The sequence below is a fragment of the Triturus cristatus genome, chromosome 3_1, assembly GCF_964204655.1.
Source record: "Triturus cristatus chromosome 3_1, aTriCri1.1, whole genome shotgun sequence".
Taxonomy (NCBI): domain Eukaryota; kingdom Metazoa; phylum Chordata; class Amphibia; order Caudata; family Salamandridae; genus Triturus; species Triturus cristatus.
The window spans coordinates 1,001,850,676-1,001,871,157 of NC_140583.1; the positions used below are offsets into that span (position 1 = coordinate 1,001,850,676).

Genomic DNA, 20,482 nt, shown 5'->3' on the forward strand with positions numbered 1-20,482 from the left:
ATACAAACCTTAGCGCCCATGAACTCATAATTCCTAATGTTCGCAAAGTACACCATTTATCATCACACACCATACATGTTTGTTGGTGATCGATTAGACTTCTCGGTGTCGTACACTCTCTCGCTTAAACGAGATATTTTGTTTAATTGTGCGTCTAATGTTTTTGCAGTGCCTTATTAACGCCTTGGGTCACTTCGCAGGGCTGGAAAGTTTTCCGGATTAGCATATCTGTAGAAGTCGTCAGCCGAAAGCATAATTGGCTGTTTGAAAATGGGTGCACCCTCCTAACCCGGCTCATTTTTCACGACCACAGAACCAGGAAGAGCCCCGCGTCCTATGAGCAGCTGCAAAAAGCAGAAATGAAAGCGAAACCACCAGCTGGGGCTGTAAAATCACACGACAGCCAGTCATCGTCAGGCAGTCCGGAGCTTCCGTCTTAGCGGTGAGTCTATCAGAATTCGTGTGTCTGCCCCCTATACACTGAAGATTTTCGAATCGAATCGAAACACACACACCATTAAATATACAAAATACACAAGCGCGCTCACACATACACTAAAAAAAACAAGAGTGAACATACTTTTCATGACAGTGCGTCACATTAGATTACACTGGGTTAACAGGAACACACCACACAGGCCGAGCAATATATTACACGACAGCATACATTTTCCAACACCAGAACACTATGAAACACGAGCACAAAATAGCATACACACATCTTACCCTCCACACAAGCACGACTGTCAACACAATTTTCCTGGCAAGGACCTGCAACAATAACAGATAGGAACCAAGCAACATACATACTAGATTATAGTGTTGCTACGTGTGCGTGCACACACAACGCATACACACAACCACCTGACATATGCGTAAATAGATTTTTTTTGTGCAAGTGGGTATGAAGAGCTGGAATTAAGTTTTGTCTGAAGGGGGCACTGTGCTGAGACACCTCCAACGTAGCAGGTGGGTATTCGACAGAATATTTTCTAATGGAGAGGAGCATAACGTTTGAGTTTATTTTTGGAAGTAAGGACAATATATTGTCTCTCATTTTATTAGAAAAGTGAGCACAACGCTCGACTGTGTCTGTGTGTAAATGGGGACACTACACATTAATTGTATGTTTGTCATTGAAGAACTAAAGTTTTTTTTTTTTTTTTTTTTAAATAATTGGAGGCATCTCAACTAAAAAAAAAAAATTAGTAAGGGAGGAGATGTCAAGATTGAATTGATTATTTTTGTAGTAAGGGGCTAAGGATTGTTACTAGTGTCAGCACTATGAATTGGGAGTTTTTTCAGTAGTGGAGGCCGGAAGTCACACAAAGCAGAGCTCCGCACAAGCAGGCAGATGTAGTAAACAATTTTACTGTCGCTGATAGTCTGAATCGCTGTTTGCGACCACAAAAACACTTTTTTTGCCATGTACTAGCAGTATTTTAAAAATTGGTAAAGTTTTACTGACTCCTAAAATTTGTTTGCAGCTCCATGCAGAATTGCTATTTGGGAGGGTGGCGGACGTGTAGTAGGAGTCCTCTCCAAAAGGGGATTCTGTAGGTGAAGTATCATTGCTTTGCGACCGAAATCCAATTACAAAACATTGAGAAATTACTGATTCCCAAGTTGGTGTGGTAAGCCATTTGTGAGGGAGAAGAGGTCCTCGGGATTCTTTCCGCTTGTGAATGTAAAAAAAAAGTTTGTTGGGATGTAGGCGGTGGTGCAGGGGACCACTGCAAAATCTGACGCAAACTTTTCATAAAAAGTACGCTTTCCTTTTTAAATGAAGCACAATTTTTTTTTTTAAGGAAAACCGGCTGCATTTAAAAAAGTTAATTTTACTGAAAGGCGATCACAAACATGAAGGGCAGATAACTCTAGCCACCATGCCTGTCATGGGAGTGAGTCGCAATTTTTTTTATTCATGAGGTAGGTCTTATTACGACCCACTTTGAATCAGAATTTAGCTAACTGGCCTATAAGTACTTAGGATGTTATGGTAACTTTTTTCACGTCACCAAAATACCTGTCACAAATTGCAACCAGATTTTTGCAACCAGTAAATACATCAGGCACATTGTTCTTTTTGTACATACCTATTTATTTATGTAGGCACCACACTGTTTTATAGGAGGGGACACAGTAAAGTGTTACTTATTATTAGTCGCCACCATTGAATGACTTGTATGGATGGGGAGGGGGGTCAATGGAATTTGTTCAGCAGTACACACTCATAGTGTTTTTTGTAAAGGTGGTCCTATATGCTTTTTAAACTACAGGTAGGTGCCTACACCAAATGGTCACTGAAGGGAGGCGATATCAGATATAGATGCATTCTGCATGAAGGGCCAATGGGGTCGCTCTTCAATTATTTTTTGTAGCAGGCACCATATTTTAGCATTTTTTTTGTAAATGGAACCCCCGTCTTGAGTGGAGATAATTTTTTTTAAAAAATGTGTGGGGTGGGGCAACGCTGAAATCTTAAAATGGAAAAGTGAAAACAAAATATTTTTGTGGGGAGGCTCACACTGGAGTGGGCACTAGACCTAAATTGGCTCTTTTTGTAAGGGGAGGGTGGCAGTACCACAATTTATGGGAAGCTTGGAAGTTGGAGCTGCACAATTGAATATTAAATTAAATGTTAACACAAATGGATTCCTTTTGAAAATGGGGAGAGGTACCATGTTCAGAGAATTTTGTAAGTAATGGGAACCATAGTTGGCTGAACCAATTTGTAAGTGGGGGCACTATAATTGACTGAATTCTTTTGTAGGCACAATGGTTAGTTGTTTTTTTAAAGTCAGTGGCATAAAATAAATGATTTTCGTAAGGGGGCGCAACATTATGAAATATTGTTTTAGGTGGGTAGCACAGATTAATAGAGTTTTTTGCCGGTAGTATATATATATATATTTTTAGTAAGGACCCAACCTTCGTTTGTTTATGTTTGTTAGTGGGACATAACACCTGAATGTAGTTTTTTTCTAGGGAGGTTTTTTTTTTTAGCTGATGTCGATCCCCCCCCCCCCCCCCGTCCCATGTTGATAAAAATGTAGACAGATATCATAAATACGAAAAATAAACTTTCATTGTGAACCCATTACTAAATTTTTTATACACAAAACATTTCTTCTGTAAAAACCCTATGCTCTGTCAGAGGCATTTGTTGGGCGCACATTCTGCCATGGGGATGGCCTTGTTCTCAGAATATCTAGCTACAAGCCGACACATTTGACGATAGGGAGCAGAAGGGTTGCATAGATCAGTGGTGTAACTGATAAGGACAGCGCATTCCACATATGTTACATTACACATTTTGACACTTTTTTACATTACCACATAACATTGTTTCCAGTGACAGGGGATGCTCTGTTTCTCTCAGAATCACACAATTAGCTTGAGATTCCATTATTTAAACATCTGGTTCTGCCACTGACCCGTTTGGTGCACCCTTGATGGCAGACAGTTCGCCGACGGTGCTCCCCACCGGCTGCACTATAGTACTGCCTCTGCCACCCCACACAATTAACTGCCAAGCAAAGTAGCGAATCAACCACCCACTCTAAAATGGCCGGCCAGCCACCACGTCAGGTGGAATTAACTCTATAGCCCCCACATCAGTACACGGTTGTGGACCTTCTTATTCAGATACATATGGGGGCTTCAACTAAGCGAAAATTCCTGTTTTCCTTACTTTCCCGCCAGAAATGTCCCCAAAGTATGACCTGCCATGGCAAATGCACCCACTTTAGTATATGGACTAGACTATGAAAGATATACCAGTGGCTTGCGTTACAGTTGGATGGTGCGTCTTTCACATGGGCAGTGCTGTCACAGATTAGATGCTTTTGTTTGTTTATGGACAGTACTGTGGTGGAAGCAGCTGCATATTTTACATGGTCAGTCTACTGTCAAACGACTGCTTCTTATAAACAGACCAGTGTCCACCATGGGAGAATGAGCGCTGCATGTCAGATTTTCATCAAACACTGATCATGTACATGAGTTCCATTTAAACTCGTTACATGTAATTTATTGTCTATGAATGGTCTTTAAAAATTAGGCAGTGGGCCCTCCCTTCTAGACTTATTTTTTAACACTTCCTATAACAGAAATTTCCAAGAGGCAATATAATTTTGCTTATGTGTACAGTTCCAGAAAAAGTGACTGTTTTCCGTGGACAGTGGTATGATTGGATACTGTGGGTGTTTTTCTTTTTTTAATAAAGGCCACAAAGTGTAGACCCCATGAAGGAAGTACACTTTTCAAGATAGTTTTGTGCTTCACCAACAAAAATCTATTCCATTTAAGTACTGGCCACATACAAAAACAAATATTCCACCATAGTATGGCCCATATATAACAAACACCTACTCAATGATTTTAGCATCAACATAAATAAAAAAATATTTACTGCTAGTACACAGCCAATCATATATGATACAAAAATATTTCATCACATTCTTGACCATATACGACAATAAACATATTACTGGCCATATAAAACACAAGCATTGGCAAAGTAATTTCTTGAACATGCAATGGCAACGCAATTTGGCCTGGCTTTTTGTTAGGGGAAGTTTTGGTAATAGCTTTGAGACTTCATGTGTGTTGCTCCCCAATGTCATATAAATAAAATACCACAATGAACAACCCCTTAGACTACAACAGGATGGGACCATGAAGTGGGGCCTCTTTGCTGAAGGAACTGTACTAGAGAGTTAAGCAGTGCCCTCAAAAAGGAGCCAGAAGATGAAGGTTGTAGTAGCAGTAGTAAACCTAAAAGTCACAAACAGCAAACCATTGCACAGTAAAGACAGTTGACAATGGGCAAGTATTTTTGTTGCATTTGTAATTGAGCGTATGTGCATGCTCCCCTTTACTTGGAGGGCAAAAGATGTAAATTCAACAAAGTGTTATCACACCCGCAAAGTAAACCAAATGAACTTGCAAGGGTGAGCAGTGAAAAACCACAGCATGCGTAAAAACAAACAGGACACACTTCCTAAACAAACAAGGAATAAGCCTGAATTTCAAATGTCTTTTCTGCCAGTAAAGTTAACACCACAATTATTAGCTGTGCATCATGTTGCTACTTCTGCCTTTCTAACAAAATAACTTATTGAGCATCATCACCTAAGGGAACACAAATTGGTTGATAAAACAAATCCACAAAGGTCATGTTCTTGAAGGACAGCTCATCCAAGCAATGGTAACCCATGAAAAAACCCTTAAAAGTGAATGGCTGCAGTAGGCTGACCCAACGCTCACTCTCTGTAGTACTTCTCGCGTGCACGTTTTAAAGTATTGGTAAAATGAGGTCTGCCAGATAGGTAAATCTGTCAACAGTGAGTCCTAAAAATGTATTCTGCCAGAGTGCCAGCCCATAAAGAAAACACCTATTCCATCTTAGTGCATGTCACATATGAACAAAGTTAATCTACACTGTCAATGTAAAGCAAACATTTATTCCGCTGTAATACTGGCCATAGGATAAAAAACATGTAAAATTTAATCGTATTACGGTCCACATAAAACAGAGAAGTGTTCCATAACAGTATGGTCCATAGATAAACAGGAAGAGATAAGGTAGGACAGATGTTTATTTTATTTGGGTCTCACTATCAAAGAAATAAATGTTATATGGAGGGTTTGTATTGTAGAGGAAATTTCTGTACAGTAAAAAATAAACATCCTTGTTCCCAACCCTACTTGTGTGTGCTGTAAACAGTGGTGGCTGCTATTTACCGGAGGTGGCGGGGCAGGGAGGGAGGGAAGGTTGTAAATAAAAATAAAAAGACACCTTCAGGGTGGCCGGCTGCGCTTCTCGGTCTACACCCGCATCCTCTCGCTCCTCCGAAGCAGGACGCACCCAGGCTCCTGACTATTCCTAGGCAAACACAACGCTGCAGCGCAGCGTTGTTATTGGTCTGAGTGCCATGGATTGGCACTCAGATGGGGAATGGGGGCCTGGGAATGTTCGGCACCCAGGCTGTAATGCGGCCTGGGTGCAGAACATGCAAAGTGCGCATGACTGTTATGGTCGGCAGGAGAGGGCCAGCCAAACAGTTCTGCACACTTTAGAATGGAGCACTACTCTTCCTCCTGGCCCCTGCTCTGCCAGTCTAGCACCGCCCCACACCAGGAAACACAAAACTAACATCATAATAACGCTGATTTTTATAATTTCATTTCCTTTTAATTACTGCTCGCCGAGCAGTGGGGTGTCGCTCCTCCGACATAGCGGAGGAGCCGCCACTGGTTGTTAACAGTGCACACTGTGCGCACAGACACACACACAGGGAAGATTAAGAAATTATGCCTAATTCAGCAATGTTTGAGTATGCCAAATATATTTATACAAATATTTCATGTCATGCATAATGTTTGGATGCATTGACCCAAAAACGTATGTAAGCTTCATAAATACATCTATAATGGTTATGTATAGGCGTATTCTGCAGGCCGCACCTTGGTATGTATCTCTTTACATTTGTGAATCCTTACCTTGTTTGTAGGGCACGTTAAGGGGTAGATCATAGTTGGAACATGTCAGAGTCTCAAAGGTTAATTGATATAATCCTCAGCAAGGAACCTATTCAGAGCTGTTTACTGTAAGTGGGGTTTACACCTGATAATTCAACAGTACACCACACCTATACCTTGCAAATAGGTGCCGACATGCCCAATGCAGAATTGTACTGGGCATACAATTCTGCATTGAGAGAATACCATGGTGCATAGCAAGCATTGGTAGTGCCAATCGATCTTTCCTGGACATAAGTTAAAAACAAGTAGAGTCTGGCTTTAAAGCAATTCTGTATGGTAACGTGAAACATTATGAGTAGATAGCATGGGAATAAATATGTATTTGTGTGGTAGCGAAGAACTGTAGAATAATATTTGTTTAGATTAAATGGTCTGACAGTTGCACAGTCAAGCCAGACCTAAAAATCCATGTAGATTAATGACTGCTCTACTCTTGTCTATGCTGCTGACAGAGAAAAATACCATGAATTATCTAGTTATCTAAGATGCGTTAATAGCTTTGCCATGACTTGCCTGTGCCCCTGAAAGGTCAAGCTCAGGCAACTGGATAAATAAACAAAATGGTCACAGGTGCTTGGAGGGCAAGCCCTTGTTTGTGGAAGCACACAACTTCTGCCCAATCAAAACATGTTCTGCTGGCTCCCAGTATGTGGACAGAGCCAAAGCCCCTTCCTAGTGGTGCTCACATAATTGTTTGGTGACAGCTGTGCTGTCAAGCCAGACCATAATCAGATGTATGTGAGCAGTGAGACAAGCTATGACGCAGAGAGGTGGGGCACTACGGAAGAACCATCAAGCAAATGTAAACTTGGTAAAACAGGTTACGGTTTTCTGCTGAAGACAAATTCTAAAAGCTCGCAGATAAGAATTGTGTTACATGGAATTTGCCAGATTAACACAGTAGGCAAGAATTTTGGTGTAGGGTACCCCATGACAAGTTGTTACAATATGTGGTTTTATTCAGTGCAAACCTGGCCTGAGGCCATTAGAGCACTTTACATGAGCATCAGTACATGTTACACATTGTATTTTTGTTAGTCACTGGGAGATTAGGTGACTCAGTTGCCTACAGTGCTCTGTGCCTAGGAATTAATCCCCTTTGCGTCTATGGTGGCAGTAAGAAAATACACTTGAGAAAAGAGGCACGTCATGTGCTGCACAGTTGATTATCTCGCCTGAGTATCACACAACCCTACTCCACCATAATGATCTGCTTTGTAATTAACTCCACCCAGGAGTCCAGGAGGCAGTGCTAGATGATTTAATTTTTCTAGGACTGGAGTTAGAATAGAAATTTTGACTTTCCAGTGTCCACCACACCCACTGCTGCCCTGAGGGCAGAGTTCAGGGCAAGAAACACGGTCAAGCTTTCTCCGGTATTCCTAGTTCTTTCCTTCAACTGCGCCCTCAGATCAGCACTTTCTGCCATTCAAAATTACTACTTTTCAAGCATTCCTAAAAATACTTGGAGAAAGTATGACTTTCCCAAAAATATTCCAGGACTGAAATTGGGATACTAAATAGGCCAACTGGGAAATTTGGGGAAAAGTCGCTCTTTCCCCAAATATGCTAGGACTGAAGTTAGAATAGTAATGTTGACCTTTTAGTGTCCTCCACACCAACTGCTACCCCGGGGGCGCTGTTCATTGGAATACTAAATAGGCCACCTGGGATATTTGGGGGAAAGTCTCTCTTTCCCCAAATATACTAGGCCTGGAGTTAGAATAGTAATTTTGACCTTTTAGAGTCCTCCACAATAACTGCTACCCTGGGGACGCCGTTCAAGGCAATAAATGATTTCCTGTCAGATTTCCTGTCAGAGACCTGCTCTCTCCCCCTGTACCTCCGCTGTTGTGCCGCTGCTACTGTTGTGCCACTGCCCTGCGTAGGCAGAGTTCGAGTCCACTCTCTGCCGGTACGCTTCTTGGTATCTTGCCTTTTTGTATTGTGCCTTTTTTACTTTTAGTTCTGGTATTCTTTTGTATTGTGCTGTTTTGTATTGTGCCTTTTACTTCTAGTTCTGTTATTCTCTAGCTGTCCATTGCCTGTTGCCACTTTTCCTCCGTGCCCACTTTACCACCCTTTTTCCTACCGCTGCTGCCCCCACGGCCCCTCCCCTTGCCGTTTCCTGCTCACGCCTCCCAGCTGCACTTCCCTTCCCCCTCCCCTGTTTAATGGCTGCCGAACCACTGGCGCACGCCAAAAGTAAGTCCGTTTGCACCCATCCATGACCCAACTGTGACCAGCACCAGGGACCCTGGATCTCCGCCCGCCATCGCTACGACTCCACTACCCTCCTCGCACTCACGCCCGGAAGGAACAACAACTGCCAGCTGTCAACGCAGAACACCACCATGCCGGATGCCCGCACCACTGAAGCCATGAAGTGCATCCTCCTCAATGTGCGCTCCCTGCACAGACATGCCGTAGAGATCTGGGACCTCCTCGACACCCTCACACCAGACGTTGCCTTCCTCACGGAAACTTGAACTAATACCTCCCCCACCCCCGACATCGCCACCGCGATCCCTGACGGATACAAGATCCAGAGGAAGGACCACCCCCACCGCCCAGGAGGAGGACTCGACATCGCACACTAGAGCTCCCTCCGAATCTCCACCTCCAGCATGAGCGACTCCTCCTCCACCACCGAACACCTTCACTTCCAGATCCGGACCAGCCCTAGAACCACTGTTCGCGGCACCCTCGCCTCAGACCCCCAGGGCCTCGTGCTTCTTTCACCATTACCATTGCCGACCTCATCGCACCCCACGCCATCGCCCCCATGGACTACATACTCATCGGATACCTGAACTTCCACCTTGACAACCTCAGCGACCCCGACTCCACTGCCCTCCTGGACAACCTGGACAACCTCGGACTGAAGCAGCTCATCACTGGCCCCACCCATAAAGCAGTACACACCCTCGAGCACCACTGCGTACACTTCTCCTTCAACACCGCCTCCGCTCACAAGCCCACTCCACACCTGCCACGAAGAAATTGGAGCAAGGTCACAGAGGAGCACCTCAACTCCACCCTAATCCACGATCCCCCCTCCGCCACCTCCGACGCCAACTCTACAGCCAAGAAACTACACCACTGGATCACCAGCTGCGCATACAAGCTCGCACCCCTCCGCAACCCCAAAAGACAATGCCCCCTGAAGTCCACCTGGTTCACCACCACCTCTAAAAAGTCTAGACGCTCCTGCAGACGGCTCGAAAAACAAGGAAGAGACAGCAAAACCACGAGGACCAGACTACTTACAAGAGCACCTTGGCAGATTACCACCAACTGATAAGATTCACCAGGAAGACCTTTATCTGGAACAAAATCCTCACCAACTCCAGCAACTCAAAGGAACTCTTCAGCATCATCCAGCAATTCACCAAACCCCCCCCCCCCCCAGCAAAGCCCTCGAGAACCTCTGCAACAAGCTCGGCTCCTACTTCCACCTGAAAATCAAGGCCCTCTACAACAATTTCAGCGAACAGACTCCAGAAACCACCCTTCCCTCCAGCAATAACAGCCAGCCCACCATCACCACCGAGGACACCACCACGACCATGAAGAGCACCCACTCAGGAGCCCCCACAGACCCCTGCTCACCACACATCTTCCACAGAGCCGCTGCCCCCATAGCCCCTGAGATACCCCGCATCATCAATGCTAGCTTCAAATCCGGCTTCTTCCCCAACAACTGGAAGCGAGCAGAGGTCAAGCCCCCCTCAAGAAACCCTCGGCTAACCAGACGGACCTGAAAAACTACCGTCCTATTGCTCCCCTTCACTTCGCAGCCAAGGTAACCGAGAAAATTGTCAACACCCAGCTGACGACCTTCATCGAAGAGAACACCACCTTCGACTCTTCCCAGTCCAGCTTCTGCAGTAACCACAGCACTGAGACCGCCCTCCTGCGACGACATCCACATGCTACTCGACCAGGGCCACACCGCAGCCCTCATCCTGCTAGACCTCTCTGCAGCCTTCAACACTGTCTCCCACTGCACTCTCGCAGCCAGATTCCACGACACCGGCATACGGGGAACTGCCCTCGACTGGATCTGCTCCTTTGTCACCGGTAGAACCCAAAGGATCAGACTCCCACCCTTCCTCTCCAAACCCACAGAGATCAACTGCAGAGTACTCCAAGGATCATTGCTCAGCCCCACGCTTTTCAACATCTACATGGCCCCCTCGTCGACATCGTCAGACAGCATGTACTCAGCATAGTATCCTACGCCGATGACACCCATCTCATCCTGTCCCTCACGAAGAACCCCGGAGACATCCCACTCAGCTTCCATGAAGGAATGAAAGACGTTGCAGCCTGGAGAGCAGCAGCTGCTTAAAGCTCAACTCGGAGAAGACAGAGGTCCTCGTCCTCGGACCCTCCCTCACCACCTGGGACAACGCCTGGTGGCCCTCCGCCCTCAGAAACCCACCAACCCCCACGGACCACGCCCAAAACCTCGGCATCATTCTTGACTCCTCCCTCACAATGACTCACCAGATCAACGCCATCGCCTCCACCTGCTTCAACTCCCTCTGCATCCTCCGCAAGACTTTCAAATGGATCCCCCCCCAAAGCCCGGAAGACCGTCACCCACGCACTTATAACTAGCAGACTGGACTACGGAAACGCCGTTTACGCTGGAATCAACAAATCCCTGCTGCACAAACTCTAGACCATCCAGAACACCGTTGCCAGATTCATCCTCGGCACCCCACAACGCGAGCATATGACCCAACACCTGCAAGACCTCTACTGTCTCCCTGTGGAGAAGAGAGTAATTTTCAAGCTCCTCACCCATGCCTACAAATCCCTCCACAACATCGGACCCAAATACCTCAACAAAAGAGTCTCTTTCCATGTACCCAAAAGAAACCTCCGCTCCGCCGACCTCGCCCTAGCACAAACCGCGTGCATCCTTAGAACCAGAGCAGGTGGAAGAGCCTTCACCTACTTCGCAGCTAAGGCCTGGAACGAGCTCACAGATTCTCAGGGAAAATGAGATGTCTCAGTCTAATCTTTTTTATGGCCCAGGATTTTAATTGGTCCAAGATCCTGACTCACTCTAAGCTTCTTAAAAGAGCAGACATAGCACTTTCTAGTCAGCCAAATAAGAAAGCTGTTCCCCCATTCGTCACGTGAGCTAAACATTACTGCTGAACATTTCTAGTTTATATTCAGCAGGGAGTGACCTTTTCTTGGGCTAGGCCTGCCAGTTAGACACCTAGAACCGAATATAACAACGCGGTTTCATTACGAGTTCATGTTTCGAGGAACACTTTTGACAGATGTTTGACCCAACTTTAAGACAGCTGAGGTGGAGTGGGGTGGGGAAGAACTGGGCTAGGGGCAGCGTTCAACTAATGTCTCTGACTGTTAACCTGTATTCTTTAAACCATCATCGTCGTACAATCAGTCGCAGGGGAGAAAATCAGGACCCCCTGTAGCCCCTGTGCAGCAGGAAAGCGGCAGCCTTCCAGAGGGCCCACATTCAGCCCAGCTCCAAAGAATATCTGTGAAATATTGGGACTCAGGGGCACCTCATCATATTTTGAAGGGAGGTATCGTTTTGCATTACACCACTGGCTTATTAAATGTTATATTTTACCAGGAACAGGCATTTTACTCCCCTTGGACCTGGCACTGCTATCTTTCAGGGCTGTACACAGAGGGACACATACAGATAGAAACACTGTCAGAAAGGCACAGAATCTCTCATACTTCCTTTGAGACACATTCAGAGGATATCCCTCCCCACATTTTTCTTATTGTCCTGCAATCTAAACATTAAAACCATCCCTTGCCCTACCAAGCACCACACTCTCGACGCCAATATCTGCTGTCATTATTCTAGTTATTTGAGTGGAAAATACTGCCTGTAAATTTTAAGGTATCCTCTGTTATTTACAAGAAAAATATTTTTGGGGGGGGGCAAGTAGAGGGGGTTGGGTAGTTATGTACATATCATTTAAAAACCAACTCTACCTCTTCCCCAACTGCAGTAAACTGGCGCCAGAGCTTTAACCGGGCAGGGTCCATCAGTGTCTCAGATCTGGTAGCAGTTAAAGCGGAAATTGAAAAGGGTCTCATGCCATGCACTCCTCTATTGTTGTTTTGCCTTTTTATATGGAGCTAACTCGACCTGGTTGTATTGGAACGCTTTACACGAGTAATAGTTACGTTACACAAGGACACTTTTTTGGGGGAGGGGGGGGCTGGAGGGGTATGCAAGGGACACTAAGTGATTAGCCCAGAATCACAGGATGTTGAGTCGACGTTGAGACACAAACCCGGTTTCCTAGTTCCAAAGTCGGCAGCTATAATTGTTACATCACATCCTCTCTTGCCCTGAACTTTACAGGCAAAAACACATAGGTCTTCATTTTGATGTCGGTCGGAAAGCCTCCGACCTGTGGTTCGAGGCTTTCCAACCGACATCTTTCGTTTCACTTTCGACCGCCGTATTACAATGACGGCGGTCGGAAGTGAAATCGGCCGGTCATTCCAGCTGGCTTCCGACGGGCTCAAGGAGCCCGTTGGCCAGTTGGAACCGTTACGTAATACCTTAAGGACGGCATTTCCACTGTCAGGATTAAGATGTCGGGCTTTCTGACATGAAAAGTCTGTTGGAAAGCGACTTTGGGGGCTCCTAGCAGGGCCCTCTTCCAACAGTGGCCTCTGGTTGGGGCCCTGTGGGGCACATGTGGTGCCCCCTTTCAATCCCTGCCTGCCACGCTGTGCAGGGATTTACAAAAACTCCCATTTCTCTATGGGAGCTTGTGCTGCGGGCGGTTTCCGGCCGCAGCACAAGCTCCCATAGAGAAATGGGAGTGTGCGACCGCACCATGTGCGGTCGCATCCTAATACTGTGTTCAGGGCCGCCGGTCCCGATTCCACAACACCGCCCGACAGTAATGAGGGCTATAATGATTTGTAACTAATGAAAGTGAAGAATGTAAAAGTAATCCATGTCAGCGATTTAATGCCCTCTTTTTTCGTGTTTCACTTAATCTTAAACTCCCAAAGCATTTGCTTTTTCCAGTTATGATGTCTTTCTGTATTTTTTTTTGTGTATGGTGCAGCCTTTGAACTGAGTTGCCTCCATATATTTATAATGGGCCACGATTGAGAGGTGTGGCGTTTAGACTGAAGGCAGTGCGAGTTTCTCACAGTGACTGTCAGTGGGTCAGAAAGGTGGTCAGAACAGATGGCCATCCAGTCCTTGGCCTTTCTGCAGCGCGCACAGCGCCATGATCACGTATTCAAGTTGCACTTTTGATTCTTTATGAATATTGACAAGGCAAAAATAAAAGAAAATGCAGTGCTCGCAGGTGTGTGCGCTATGTGTTTGGGGTTTTGAAGTGAAGGATATGCAAGCACAGAGAAGAAGGATAGCACATGAATGGAGGAGATGTAGACAGAAAAAGGGCTTACATGTCTACCAGCAGGCCCAGCTTTAGGGCAGTGCGATCGCACCAGGTGCTTACTTCGGGTGGGGTGCCCTGTTTGCAAGATCATGGCTTTAAAAGCACCTGCTGCCCTGCTCATTGCCTCTAGTAATTTTCTGGCAACAATAAAAATGTCAAGATAACTCCGGTGATAAATGTTCTTCCTGGAGAGTTTGGAGTTTTGTCTAGTGGAAGTTTTAACTCATTGTAAGGTAGAGGAGAGGGTTAATATGCTTGCTGCAAAGCAACTGTACCATGCAGACCACAAAGTGCATTTAGTGTAAATAGGTCAGTGGGTTACTGCTTGTGAGAGATCCTTTTGTTACTTGCAGTTTACAAGTTAAAACACTAATATAGGACAGTGAGCTATTAACTGTCATCAAACAGCTGCAAAGAATAGATTAGAGCGTTATGATTTTCTAAAAGGGTTCATTTGGGTATAAATCAGTTCTGATTATTAAAGAGAACTCTCAAACATGGTGGTACGTTTTAAATTCTGATTTTGTACTTCTCCAGACCAAGCACTCTTACTGCCTACCAGTATGGATTACATGTGACTCTTACACCTTGTGTTCCTCTGTCTTATGTAAGTCTTATGATGTAAAGTGCTCTGACACCCTACACTGGTATGAATGGTGCTATAAAACTAATTAGAACATTGGAATGTGGAGCACTCTATTGAAGACAATGGAGTGCTCCGTGCTTCTATGGGCCGGTAAAGGCCCGCAAAGTAACATTCCAATGTTGTTTTCACTAAAGCCTCTCGGAGGACGAGGGGATTTAAACCCCTCGAGCTCCGAGAGGCTTTTGTTTTATTTGTTAGAAGATTCTGCCCTCTAGTGGCAGAATTTTCTAACAGCATTATAGCCCTTCGAAACTGGGCTATCCAGGCTATTGAAGTCCCGCTCCCTTGTTTAATGCTGGAGCGGGCCTTTAATAGCCGGTATGGCCTTCTACGGCGGGCTATAAGGCTATATTAAAGGAGTCAGAGAGAGAGTGGTTATGAAGACTTGAGGGGCACTATTAAAGGGTGGTAGTGAGAGAATTTGTAGTGGAAGTGGTCATTGGGGGGCGCCAGCAAACTTTGTTGCACTGGGCCCCACCAATGCTAAAGCCGGCCCTGTCTACCAGTGAGTGAACTTAACTGGCATGATTGAGACCCTGCGAAGACCACTACCCCTTCCTTCGGCAGCCATCAGTAATGTTCAATTCACAGTCTTATAATTAACACATTTTCAGAATTAATTATTTACAACAAAATCATTGACAAAGCAAATAGTCCTTGCTGGTTTTACGTGAACATCAGTTGTTGTGCTATACATCTGGATGCAATAACAGAAAGCTCAGAGAGGCACCACAATACCGGCAGGGTGGCACACTCACTAAGGAATCACAGACATTTAGTGTACGTATTTGAGTCATGTCCTTAATTACACAGGCCACGCCCTTTTACAGACTTTTGCCCTCCACCAACCACTGTTTACATCCCACTTTAAGTCCCGACTAGCCTGAACAATGTGCCCAGTCCTGGAGCAAAGCATTTCTTTCATTGGATAAAGGGTAGAGGATGTGGTCCGTCGGCTAAACTGCCGACTTTGGTGCTGGAAACCAGGGTTCGAGCCTCGAGGTCGCGTCCACATTCTGTGATTCTGGGCAAATCACTTAATCTCCCCGTGCCTGAATGTGTAATGTAAATATGGTGCTCATGTAAAGCGCTCCAATACCTTCGGGTCGAGTTCGCGCTATATAAATATGCACACAAAAAAAACGGGTCTGTCCAGCTCCCTGGCTTGTCAGGCGGCCTCCTCTCCGAGCCTTCAGAGTCAGCAAATTCCCTCTGAACTCAAACTGAACCAGGATGATGAGCGTAAATCATCTCTAGCAGTTAAAAAAAGCCTGCTGGTTGCATCTTGTGCCGGCCCCCTAGCCATTAACCCTTTCTCAGGCGAGCGAGGGAGGATAACATATTCCGCTGCTAATGCAAAGCCTCCGGCCAGGTTAATAAAAAAAACACAAAAGAACTGTAAAAAACATAAGGAACACATCTACAGGGATTTGGAAAGCAGGAGATATACCGATGTATTTGTGAATAGAACCCAACAGTAAACATGAGACAAAGTAAATGGAGTTGTTAACATTGACTCGAGATGGTTGACGCAAGTTCTCTGCATTAATCTTCAAATACTGGCACATTGGTAAGAGGTTTTCCTTTGCAGTCTGACACTTTAAAATCAGTTAAAGTTTGCTGCTGGCTGGGTTTCGGAATCGACTTGAATATATAAAATAATACAGCAAACATACATATCACCACAAAATACACTTTTAGCTAATTCATCAGGTAAATCGTTAGCGTAATCTAGCATGCTGCTAAAATCTATGTGTTATATGTATTCCAAAGGTCCAAATTCAAGCAGGGAGCGTTCATACATTTATTCTTCTCAGGTTTATAATAAAATGGTTAGGCTAGCGTTAAGCGAAAGGAGTAGAGGTTGCGGTGACGTGAGTTAGCAACTTTTTCAGTAGCTAGCGCTATAAAACAAAGTACGAGTAGGTTGTATAATTGTGGGCCCGGGTACAAGAGGTATGGCCGTCCCAAAGCAGCGGGTCACTCGCTGCATACGGATTACAAGATTCACAGGAATGCCACAGCTTCTATTTTTTGACCACTGTATTTCGCCTGCTCTAAGCAGGTGAACTGTCTTGGTGTAAAACCCCCTCAGCCAAATAGTGAAAAAGATTTGGGCACTGGTGCTCAAATACTGATTCCTACTGGTTATTTCTTATCTCTGAGGGACTACTTTGTAATAGCTAGGGTTTTCCCTAACCCAGAAGCACTGAGACTGGGGTATTGGTAATTCAAGGGGTGGAAATATGCATGCAATATTCCCGCAAAATTTGTCCTGGGCCCTGTGTGGGTGAAATTTTAACCCAAATGCAGAATGGAAACAGCATCTTCTGCTGCTACCTCTAACTGCAACAATGTGGTCTGAATTCATAAAATTAAATGCAAAACTATATGTGGCAATTTCCATTCCCACAAGGATGTAGTTGTACCTTTTTCGATATCAAGAAACCATCGCAGGAGTACCCTGGAAGGCTGCACTAAATACAGATTTTCAGGCACACTCTTGGGAAAGTTGTTGACTCTCATAAACCATGGTATATGTCAAATATGGAATTGTATGAATAGTAGAATATCTAATTTGGCGAGGCCAGTGCCTCTTTTTAATTAACTACTTTTCTTTATTATCCAAGACAAATGTATATTTTTCCTGTCAAATAACCCCTTTACCCACAATCTACAATGTTGTGGATGTTCCTACTCAACCTGGAAAGGAATTTGCTCACACCATTGGCAGGACCTAATTTCCAATCAATGAAGGGTGGATAGGATTAGATATAAGATTTTGAATGCTCATAAACTATGCTTTTGTGGGTACTCACAATCTTTTAGGCTATAAAATGGCCACTCCACACCTCTTCCGTGAGATTTACCCTTGCATAGCATTACACTTTCATGGGGTTGTATTACAGGGGAGTAAAAGACATAGAGTGCAAAGTTACGCCTACGTGAACACCTTGCCCTCATAAATCTAGCCATTTGGACTTGTAAAAGATTTAAACGCGCAAATGAATTTGTTAATCTGGTCCTGCCTGTGGAACATGACATTTGGAATTGTGGAGGCCTTTAAAGTTTGCACTGCTCTCTCTGTCTAGGGCTCTTGAGAGACAATGAGAAAAGTAGACCACAGTTTAGGTTTCTCCGACAAGTAGCTCGTGAGCTACTGGTAGCTCTCCAGCTGCATTTGAGTAGATCTCCTGTGTGTGGCCCAGTCTATTAAATTAGAAGATTTTGCTTGACAGAATTAATATATTTATATCAAATTTGAAAAGTATGTATTTGAGATGAAAATGAGTTTATTTTTACGACTCATTAGACGATGTCTGAAGAAAAATGATTGAATTTCCAAAATCATTTTAAAGCTGATATTTGATAAATCATGTAGTGTTGGGGAGATTTACTACTAATATTATCTTGGTCCACGAGCATTGCAACTATGGCTGTCAAGTATTACCTATGTAAAGGCATTCCATATTAACAGCATCTTTTTTCTATTTCTGCTGGTAACACTTCCTGTAGCACTTAGGTGATCACCGCTGGTAACCCTGCATAGGATGGCCGCTAATATAATCTTGTTTTATGTCGTCACTATTACAACACTAATAATATTGGTAGCTCAGAATAATTTTCATTGTACATAAGTTGCTCTGGTTACAGAAAAGGTTGGAGACCCCTTAAAGTCCAAAGTTTAGGCATAATTTTCCTTGTAAGCTTTTTCTGCGAACTGCTCTACTTTGTGGAATTCTCTTTCTTTTGACATTCAGCTTCTTAAAGATCATCTGGACTTTCTTCAGTCCTTGAAGACTACCCTTTCTTGTTAAATTAGCTTTTCCTTCTTTGCAAACTTGTGGCCATTATCTACTTCCCTCACCCTTGCTTGTATTTGAAATTATGTTTTGTTTTTCCACTCTTTATTTACACAGTGTTTATGGGCGTGATTTAGAGTTTGGGGGACGGGGACTCTGTCACAAATGTGATGAATATCCCATCTTACTTATTACAAGCGCATTAGGATATGGTGTATTTGTAATAAGATGAACTAGACATGTACCTGTCTGCCAAACTCCAAATCAGGCCATTAATATTCATACCTACTCCTTACCGTTGTTTATGTGCATTTTCCTAAGTTTGGGGCGTGCTTAAAAAGTGTCAATGATAATCTAAAAACAATGCATCTTTTCAGGTGCTATAAAAATAACTTTTGTACTTATTTCCCAGGCCAAAGACCCAACAATGAAGTTTTTCTGCACAGATAAACCCGAGGAGCCGAATATATGGGCAGAGGAAGATTTACCTTTCTTTCAAGAAACTGGAATAGAGCGGGATAAAGAACCCATCAATTGCAAGATCTACGTGATGTACTTTGGGACCACGCTCAATGTTGCAGAATCCATCCTTCAGAATGGATTCAGGCAATCAGAAGATGGTACCCTAGGAAGAGGTGTGTATGTCAGCAGAGACATTGAGAAAGCTAGAAGGGCTGCCTTTGGCAACGAGCATTTACATGTGGTGTTGAAGCTGCGAATCAACGTTGGCAAAGCAAAGAAGATTGACCAATGCGAACACCCACTTAAGAAGACCTGGCACGACCATGGCTATGACTCAGCCTGGATACTTCCTGGCAGAGGGATCATTAGACAGGGCTCAGAAAAAGATTGTGTATGGGACCCGAGTAGAATTAAAGTTGTTGAAGTGGTTTCTGCACCTTGGGGCCACAAAGGAAAGCTGCAAAATTTACTGAAGGCAAATAGAAGATAATGAAATTATAACAAATTGGATTAGCTCAAACAGATAACAAAGGGGCATATTTACATGGGCATTGCACGACCGGAGCGTCAATTTTATGAACGCAGCATTGTAAATATCATAGCAGTTTCTGTGTCAGAGGGGCCTGCAAGGGATGTTGCTGTGGGCGTACCCATGCAACAGCCATTGCTTTTTGACACTGCCCAAGGTTTACAAGGATGTGTAAATCTGAGGCAGTGCCAAAATCTAACACCATTCAAAAGGAGGTGTTAGAGTGGGGCAACAAGGAGAAATACTTTTATTTCTCCTTGTTTTTTGCTCCTTCTATGTGTGCTGCATTCTGCAGCACACATAGAAGAAGCAAATTTCCATTAATGATTGTTTATGTGCAGGAAGGTGTCCCTTCCTACACAAACACAATAATCCCTGCTGTACAGACAACTTCGCTGCCGCTAGGCAGCTTCTTTTCTAGCGCATGCGCAGGGGGTGAACAAAGAGATGCGTATTCTTGTTAATACGGCGCATTGCTGCGTTTTTGAAAAGACGCAACTCGGCTCAGCAGATTTGCTTACGGAGCTGTGCCATTTCATTGTAAATATACCCCATAGTGCCATTTTATTATGAGGAGGTATCATCATTTTAATATAGTTACAATCTGTTAAAAAAACAAAATATGCAGTGCAACCACAGAGATAATATTATAATTGATTAATATCTACTGAAAAGCAAAAAAGAAACAATGATTATAGAACAGAGAACAATATACTCAAGACACTTTCTAGCTGGTAAGTTCTAGAAAAACCTGCTTTTCTAACAGTGGCGGCTCGTACAGGCAATGCTGTGGGGCGCCGGGGCGGGGAGGGGCTGGTAGTGGAGTGTGACATACGCCGGGAAAGTGCAGAGTAAGGAAATAAATCAATAAAAGCACTTACTTTGCGCTCTCAGCATCGCCGAGTCCGCGATGCTGCGAGCGCAAACTAAGTGCTTTTATTTATTTATTTCCTTACTCTACACTTTCCCGTCGTATGTCACACTCCACTACCACCCCACCCAGTTCCTCCCCACAGCGTTACCTGTACGAGCCGCCACTGTTTTCTAATCC

The 20,482-nt window shown here is 44.3% G+C and overlaps 1 long non-coding RNA gene across 1 annotated transcript; it reads left to right on the top strand.

Moving 5' to 3' along the window:
* Positions 1-316: 316 nt before the first annotated feature.
* On the top strand, positions 317-20,117 carry LOC146861391 (uncharacterized). The gene is made up of 2 exons (XR_014978958.1): positions 317-442; positions 18,853-20,117. It is a non-coding gene; the product is annotated as an uncharacterized LOC146861391 (long non-coding RNA).
* The last annotated feature ends 365 nt before the right edge of the window (positions 20,118-20,482 follow it).